This window comes from Phascolarctos cinereus, unplaced genomic scaffold (genome assembly GCF_003287225.1).
Source record: "Phascolarctos cinereus isolate Bilbo 61053 unplaced genomic scaffold, phaCin_HiC Scaffold_7;HRSCAF=346, whole genome shotgun sequence".
In the NCBI taxonomy this organism is placed as follows: Eukaryota; Metazoa; Chordata; class Mammalia; order Diprotodontia; family Phascolarctidae; genus Phascolarctos; species Phascolarctos cinereus.
The window spans coordinates 9,441,372-9,450,119 of NW_027556180.1; the positions used below are offsets into that span (position 1 = coordinate 9,441,372).

At 52.5% G+C, this 8,748-nt stretch overlaps 1 protein-coding gene across 4 annotated transcripts in view; it reads right to left on the reverse strand.

Annotated features, from left to right (window-relative positions):
- Positions 1 to 7,365, reverse strand: part of LPP (LIM domain containing preferred translocation partner in lipoma) — a 709,534-nt gene extending 702,169 nt beyond the window's left edge. For 3 of the 4 annotated variants that reach the window (XM_020989038.2, XM_020989040.2, XM_078147348.1), the window contains exon 1: positions 7,214 to 7,365. The gene's annotated coding sequence lies outside the window, so the exon portion shown is untranslated. Of the gene's footprint in view, positions 1 to 6,876; positions 6,947 to 7,213 lie in introns of those variants that run through there. The other variant, XM_020989041.2, reaches the window with a different exon arrangement.
- Positions 7,366 to 8,748: the final 1,383 nt, after the last annotated feature.

An 8,748-nucleotide genomic window follows, 5' to 3' on the forward strand; every position in this document is an offset into this window, starting at 1 on the left:
CTGCTGAGATCTCCCACCTCCCTGTTTTTGTACTGTCTGGCTCTCCTTCCTCATCTCTACCTCCTGACTTCCCTGGCTTTCTTCAAAACTCAGTTCAAGTCACATCTTCTTCAAGAGGTCTTTTGAGGCCACCTCAGTATGAAGCCCCCACCTCAGTATGAATGCCCAATTTCCCTCGCAGATTACTTATCTTGTCTCTGTCTTGTTTGTACAACATTGCATGGGGTCTCCTCCATTAGAGTAGGAGCTTTGGGGAGGCAGGGATTGCTTTTGCCTTTCTTTGTATCCTTGGGGCTTAATACGGGCCTGACACATAACGTGAGCCTTATTAAATGTTTGTTGACTGACCGAGTGTTCCACATCTTATTGAAGCCTAGCAAGAGGGTTTCATTAGAGGGGGGAGCACGTTACAGTCTTCAAAACAAGGCCTACCATGCATTCCAGCAGTGTGTTGAGCTCACATATATTCCCGAATTCATCCTCACCACCCACCATGGGAGAGTCGGAAGGCAGAGCTAAGTCTCCATTTAGGACTTCTGAGAAACTTCAGACTGACCTTGACCAGGTCTTGCCTTAGGGTCAGTGGTTGAACTGGGGAACTGAGCTTGGACACCAGGCCTCCTAGAGGATCGGTCAACTCGCAGGGCTGTCTGAAATCCACAAAGGGCTTTCACTCCGAGCATGGCCCATGCAAAGAGCAGTTTGCCCCATCTCTACCTGCCTTCACAAAGTGTAAAAGCTGCATCAGTGGCTGACATGAATGTCCAGAAACCAGAAGGCAGCAGATGCTATGGAAGATCACATCCACTTATGGTGGCTAGGGAAGGAAGCTTTCACAAAGACTGCAGGTCTGCACTGCGCCTGCAAAGATGGTGATAGTTTCCTGGGATCAGAAGTTCCCAGCTGAAAGGCCCCTCAGAGGTCACTGAATTCAATCCTCTTCTCAGACAAATGAGGCCAAAGGGGTTGCCCACTAGGAAGGTGCACAAAAGCCCAGGCCCTCTGACTCCCAACCTGACACTGTTTCCATAGCCCAATCACAGATGCGGCGGCATCTCACTTTGACGTGGAAAGTATGTCACATTTGATTTTAGCCAAGCCTTGGAAGATGTGTGATTTTAATGGGTGAGGCCATTCACAGACTCACTGCATCTCAGCTGCTGATGAACATTTACAAAGGAACACACAGCCCAGGAGCCATGCCAAACCCAGCGACTGAACAGCCCCTGCCTTCAAGGAGCAGACATTCTGAGGGGCAGGGGAGTAGGAGCAGAAGGGAGGGGGGCACGGCTTCCACACACAAAAGCAAAGACCAGAAAATTAGAGGAGGAGGAACCACTAATGACCGCATGAGTCGAGCAAGGCTTCTCAGAGGTGCCTCAGGCATTGAGGTTCAACCTGGAGGGCCACTGGAGGTGAGGAGGGAGAAGGCCAGTAATGCAAAGGCTTTGAGTGCCGATATTAGCAACGTAAGCTTTCACAGGAGCCAGAGGAAGGGCCTCAAATACCAGGCCAAAGAGACAATTGTCTCCTCCTGGGCCTCTGTAAATCAAGGGACCTTGGCTAAATGAGCTCTAAGATAGTATCCTCCCAAGTCTAAATCCTGGGATGCTGAGATCCCATGATCCCAAGAGGAGAGAAGGCGGAAGTGTCTAAAGATGAAGGGAGATGGTATAACCAAGAGCATTCTGTACAAAATGATCAGAAGGTAGCACTGAATGACCTTCGAAGGGGACCCACGGCAATGATAAGGCATGGCTGTGAGGCACCAGTGGACAAAGCACGCTTTCCTCTTCTTGGCAAGGGGTGGTGGTCTATGGGAGTGGAATGAGGCATTCATCGCCAGATGCAGCCAGTGCATTAGATTGTTTGGCTTCACAATGTATTTCTTTGTCATGAGGGAAGCTTATGTGTGCTGGGGAGAATGGGGATGATGAAGAATCATATGGAAGTCAATGATGTTAGGAGAAAGAAAATACTTGTTTAAAAGAAAAGCGTTATATCGAATCCTCTCACATTCTGCTGTGTGCATGGCAATGTTCTTTTTTTTTCTCTTCTCATTTTGTATTTAAGTTTAAAATGAGTAATTTTTTTTTTAGAAGAAGAAAGGAAACTATTTGTAAGGCATGTCCTGAATCAGCAACCAGAACAGTTTGTGTGGAGTGGAAGGCTGAAGTTAGGGCTGGAGGAGAAGGGGGAGATGGCCAGCCCAAGAGGCTGCAGCTGAGCTGCTCCCACATTTGTGGCCCCCAGCCGCAGCAGCTTTCCTCCCTACCCCCTTCCCTCTGCCCCCACGCAAGCCCTCGGGGAAGCCAAAGCATAAGCCTCCTACTCTGCTTGAGCCAAGACCTACCAGAATCCCAAAAACAACTAGAAATGCCTCTGGGCTCCATTGTTGTACCAGTGCTTCGGGAAAGGCAGGGGAACCATGGACACCATCAAAGAGAAGACTCAGGCCAAAAGAAAACAGGGCTGCCGCGGGGTCGGGGCAGAGGCTGGGCAAGAGAAAGGGAGGGAAGACGAGCCCTTTGGGGGGCCTCCCCTCCGCCAAGGACTCAGGAAGCCAGGAACCAGAGTGGCCCATCAGTTGAAGGCCCAGCTGGTTTCTCTGGGCATCCCTGGAAGGAATTAAATGAGAAGGCAAATGCTCATAGGAGGGAGGGCCTGGTCAGCTTCCCATTCCCCCAGGTGCATATCATCTAACACCTTGATTAGCCACTAGCAAAAGGCTAAGTCAGTGTTGTGGGGCTGGACTGAGTGACTGGATTCAGGATCGACTTGGTTTTGAATTCTAGCCTCCCTTTGTATGGGCCTGCGGCCATGGACAGGTAAGCGCCTTTGCCTGTGGGTGCCTCACTGCCTACATCTGGCGACTGTACCCTCACCATTTCTGCTCTCTGGTGGAAAGGGCACTTCTAGTATAAGCCCATCGAGCCTCAACACTCCTGCTTTACTAAAGAAACTGAGGCCCAAGCAGGGGAACTTCTCCAAGGTCAGGCCCGGGCAGGATTTCATCAGTCACAAAGGCTACCAATTCATTGCCCTTAGGACAATTATTAGTGTGCATCACAACAATAGTCCTGTCACCACAACCCATTTCTAAGTTATCGGATCCTTCCTTTCTTCATTTCCACTTGCTAAGGGAATGGAAAAGAACGTTACTTTTAGCTTCAGCAAAACGTAATTAGAAAGTTAAACCTACCACAAAAAATCATATACTGCGTGCCAGAGCTAAATATAAATGGTTAGTGGAATGTCCAGGTCACTGGCTACTCATTCCACTCTCCCCCAGCCCCTTTCTTCCCACACTGGACTACTGAAACAGCCTATGGAGTTTCTAACCTTCAATTCCTCCCCTTGCCCGAGCATCCTGTACATCTGCTGCCTGGCCAATTGTCCTGAACTGCAGTTTCCATCTTTTTCCTCCAGAGCTCTGAAGCCTCTAAAGGTTCCCCATTGCCTGCAAGATGAAGGCCAGTCTTCTGGGCCTGGCTTTCCCATGCTTCTGGAACCTGGACTCATCATAGCTTTTCAACTTCATCTGCTGTGGCTTTGCTCCTAGGATTCTCTGTGCTGGAGAGCCGGGTCTCCTCCCTCTGCCTTCAGCCTAGCCAGCATCTAACTCCAAGCTATTTTGCTCAGGCTATTCTTCAGCTTGAGATGCCACTTCTCCCCTCTACCTAGGCAAATCTACTCATCATTCAAGGCCTAATTCAAATCCCATCTCCAACCCTGGCATTCTGGCTGCCCACAACCCCAGTGCCTAACCTCATGTCTCCTAGTAGTCTTCTTGTGTGTAACATTCATGCTGGCAGTGTAACACTGTTGCTAAATTGTTTCAAATCTATGTATCTTTTATCTGGGGCTAGTCCCAGAGACTCTGAAAATCAATTTTATATAAGTGTCCAAAGTCCTGCTTATAAATACTTCCTCCCCCCTCGCCAATCTGCTTTCCCCCCCCACAATAAGCTTCTTGAGGACAGGGAATGGCATTTCTTTGTTCGTTTCACATGTGCCTAGCACAGAGCACACTTAACTGACAGTACAATGCTGAGTGTTTAAAAAATAATCCATGGAAGGCAAGAGGGAATGAGTGAATCTTATTCTCATCAGATTTGGCTTAAGGAGGGAATAACATATACACTCAACTGGGTATGGAAATCTATCATACCCTACAGGAAAATAGGGGGAAAGGGGACGGGGGAATGATAGAGAGGAGGGCAGACTTCGGGAGGGGGTAATCAGAAGCAAACACTTCTAAGGAGGGACAGGGTCAAAAGAGAGAATAGAATAAATGGGGGGTTGGGATAGGATGAAGGGAAAAACAATAATAATAAAAATAATAATCCTAACATTGCTGCTCTCAGTTTTCCATTGGAGTTTTTCTGATTCTTCATCATCATGGAGGCAACACCAGTTCCTCACCAGCTAAGCCAGCCTCTGAATAAATAGCCCTGGCTCTCTATTACCTCCAGGATCAGCAATCAGTTTGTCCAGTTGGTTTTTAAAGCCTTTCCCAGCTGCCCCCCCAAACCTTTCCAGCTTTCTCCTCCACACATTCCGCAGGCCAGTCAAATTGGCCTCACGCTGTTCCTCATACACACTGCTCCATTTCCAGCCTCCTTACCTTTGAACTGCCCCATTCCATGACCTGGGATACACATGCTCCTCAATTCTGTCTCTGGGAATCTTTGCATTCAAAGCTCACCTCAAACACTATTACCTTCTACAAATGGCCTCATGTAATATACCTTCAGCTTCTGCTGCCTTTCCTCCCAAATCACCTACAGTGGGGGTCAGTGACCTGTGACTTTTCAATTTTTTTCATAACTGGTTTCCTTTGTAATCCTACATATTTTATTTTATCCATTTAAAAGCATTATTTTGAGGAGTGCATGAGCTTCACCAGACCACCAAAAGGGTGTGTGAAACAAAAGGTTACAAACCTCAGGATTAGAGGCAGTTTTTAGATCTTTTATGTAGCCCTGTACATCTTCTAGCCAGACCATGAGCTTCAAGAAACCTAGGGATTGCTTCACTTCTGGCCTGGTTTCCCCAGCTGCCACTAGAGTAGATACTGAATAAATGGGGTGGATCAATTAAGTCTAGGCCAGGCAATGGACTTTGGGTCTGTCTAAGGAGATCCTTCCTTTCTGGGACTCCTGGCAGCTGCAGGCCATTGGTAAGGATGATGGATTTTCTTACCAGGGGAAACTCACCAAGCCATCTACCTACAGATAGACCTGGGTGAATGGAGGGTATGCTTGAATGCATTCATGAATACTCTAGAATCTGAAGTGAATAGGGCCCCTCCCCCTCAGATACAATCATGAATATTCTAGATTCCAGAGGTGAATAAGCATGGCCCACCCCACCCCCCAACCTTCTGTACACAGTGGATCATTGCAGCCACTTAGTCAAAGATTAAGGAGTGGACAATGATTTGTCCCAGGAATGTTTCTATCTGAACTAAACCACAAACAGGATTAGATAATAATAAATACTACGTGACATGCTCCCAGAGAGCTGAAAGCCATAATTTTATCTATCAGTAGTGCCAACTGAATACTTCGGTGTTCCATGAGAATGACTGGATGAAGTCCCAAACTAGACTCCTTCCAGTCTATTGTTGATCTCTGACCCCCAAAGGAGTTCCCTAAGTGCAGAGTTGGGGGGGGAGGAATGGAAGTGTTCAGAACTGTCTCCCTTTTTTCTAGGGACCCAGAGCAATACACTAAATGAATGAATCAATGAGTAGGTTTGGGCTATGGACAGAGGAGGTGGGAAGAAGCCTAGCGACTAAGCAGAGATGGTGGTTGCCCAAATGGTTTGGTTGAGGATTCACCAGTCACTTCTCTGGGTCAAATGTATCCAAGACTCATCAGCCAATGTTAAAGGGCAAATGTCAAAAAGTAGATGACACATGGAGTCACTAACACCTTAGTGTGAATTAGTTTTATTAAGGGGAATAGAACAAGCAGAGGAAAAGGGACAACAGTAGGGAAGGCAAGAAGAAATCTAGGTGAGGTTCTAGCGCTGATCTGGACCTGGAATCCCTAGAGAGCTGAGGTCTAGGCACAGAGGCACTGGCCGGAATTCTAAGGTTTTCTTTTGGCGAGAGAAGATACCTAGATATTACCTAGGCTGAAGAAGTCCTGGATAACCTACCAAGTCCAAACCCCGCATTTTACAAAAAAGGACTGGAGTACAAAAGTGAAGTGACTCCACACCAAGGCCGCACAGAAAGGGTATGGATTTGAACCCAGATCCGCGGTGCAGCCTTCTCTCTCTAACTTTTGGGGAGGCTGGAGTACAGGAGCAGCGCAGCCCACCGTGCCCGCTGCTTCCCTTGGGCATGGGCTGGGTTCTACCCCAAGGGAGCTACCCAGCTAGCTCAGAAAAGGTGAGTTCCTGCCCCTGGAGAAAGATGCCCCGCCCACTAGGGACCCCAGAATCAGCCACCTCCCGGAGGACGCCCTGCGAGAGCAGGGAGGGGCCCCTCAGCTCCCCAACTCTGCCCTCCCAGGAGCCCTCAGGCCCTGAAGTGAACTTCCCGGAATGCAGCCGTCCTGCTCCCCCACCCGACACCCTGGGGCCCGGGCCGAGGTAGACGCCTGCCCCTGGGAGCTGGAGGCTGCCTAGGAAGCAAAGGTGCGGCTGCCGGGCCGGAGGTGGCCTTGCCCCGGGAGCCGCGCGGCCCCGGCACGGGCACCCCCGGGAGGCGCTAGCGCCGCTGCCCAGCAGCCCAGCGGCGGCCCGGGCTGCAAAGGAGGGGGGCTGGCGAGGGCGCAGCGGCCGTAGGGAGGGGGAAGAAGGGGAAGGGAGGGGAGGGGGAGAGGCCGGAGGGGAAGGGGGAGCTAGGGTTGGCAACAATACCTCGCCGGGGAGGAGGCGGCCCGAGCGACGGCGGCAGCAGCGGTTAGAGGAGGAGGAAGAGGAGGAGGAGGAGGCGGTGGGGGAGGGAAGCGGAGGAGGGGGTGGTGCCCGGGCGGCACCCAGGGCTCCCCTCCCCCCCCGTGCATTGTCCCCAACCCTGCTAGCTGCTGTCCCTCCAGAGGGCACCGCTCGCCGGGCGGCCCCCTCCCTGCCCACGGCCGTGCCCCTGTCCCATGGCACGGCCAACTCAGGCAGGCGCGGCGCCCCGCCGCCGTGCCCCTTTCTCCCTTCCGCCCCTCTGCACTCGCCGTGCATCCTGGCCCCAGCCTGCCCTTACCTTGCCGTGCACACCGGCCTCCGCCCGCTCTATTAAAGCTACTTAGTCCCAGGGAACCTCACCCAAGGCTAGGGAGCAAACCCCCAGCGAAAAAGTGAAACTTCGGCAGGCGAGCAGAGCCGGAGCCGCCGCTGGTTGGTGCCTTTTCCCCTCCTTCCTTCCTTCCCCCCCTCCCCATCCCATCCCATCCCATCCCATCCCCTCCCCACCCCCTCCCCCAGTCTCCCGGGCTGAGAGTGCCCGGAGCGCTGGGGGCTGACGTCAGGGCCCCGAATTCCTGACTTTCTTTCCCCTCGGCAGATTTGTCCTTGTAAGGGCTGGAGAAGGAGGGTGCCCCTGCCCGACCCGGCCCCGGAGCCGCGGGGGCCGGGCAAGGGAGGGGAGTGGACGGGGGGAGGGGGCTGTAGAAGCTGCAGCCCAGTGGCCTCCGCTGGAGGCAGGGAGGCTGGCCACTGAGCTTCCTGAGAGGAAGAGGAGGGGAGGCCGGCTACAAAGGAGGGAGTGGAGGAGGGAGGAAGAGGAAGGCGCTAGCCCCGGCAGCGTGAGAGGAGGAGGAGGAGGAGGAGGAGGAGGAGGGAGGAGAGGAGGAGGAGGAGGAGGAAAAGGAGGAGGTGAAGGAGGAGGAGATGGAGGAAGAGGAGGAGGGAGCGGCGAGCTGGGCAGCCAGCGATCCTGCCTTTCCGGAGTGAGGGAGAGGCAGCCTGAACTTCTGGAGGAAGAAGGATCAGAGATCTCGATCTAGTTCGGGCAGAGTTGCCATCATGACTGGGCACGCCCCGCGGCCCACCCCTCCGTGCCTGCTCTTCTGCTCCGGACAGGACGTGTCTAAGCCCCCCCACTCCGACCCAGGTTGTCCAGGAAGACCGGCGCTTCCTTCTGCTCTCTCTCTCCCAACTTCCCGGGGCTGTGTCTCCTTCTGCCTGCCCGCCTCCCTTCCTTCCTGACTACTCTCCCAGAGTCTGGTACTCTGGGCTCGGGCAAGGCTCCTCTGGGCCCTCCTTCCCCGAACTCTTTCCCGGGATGAAAAGCCAGAGGTCACGGTGGCTCTGCAGCTGAGCCCACTTCTCGTCTTCCTTAGCTCTGAGGCTCAGTTGTGCAAGGGCCTGATGGGCAATGAGCAGTAAATGGTGGCTAGAGCTGCCCTTCCGTGGGGGGGTGGCCCCCACCTCTGTTTAAATAGCCGGCCTCTCCTTTACCCTTCTCCTTATGGTCCCAGTGGCTGCCCCAGAAAGCCTGCCTGTTGACTGGCCCCTGAAAAGTGCCAGAGCCAGCCTGACTTGTCTGCCCACCAGCAGGGTGCTTTTAAATATGAAGGGGTTGATTTTCTTAGAAACATGCAAACATTTACTGAGAAGAGAAACTGGAGGTTGAGGCTACCAAGACTTGGAGTCTGAGGATCTAGGCCCAAACCCCAGCAGGAGACCTTGGGCAAGTCACCACCTCCCTGAACCTCAGTTTCCTCATTTGTAAAATGGGGGTTGGTCTAGAATCCAGGTGATATCTGTGATTCCTTCCTGCTCTGTGACCAAGGATTT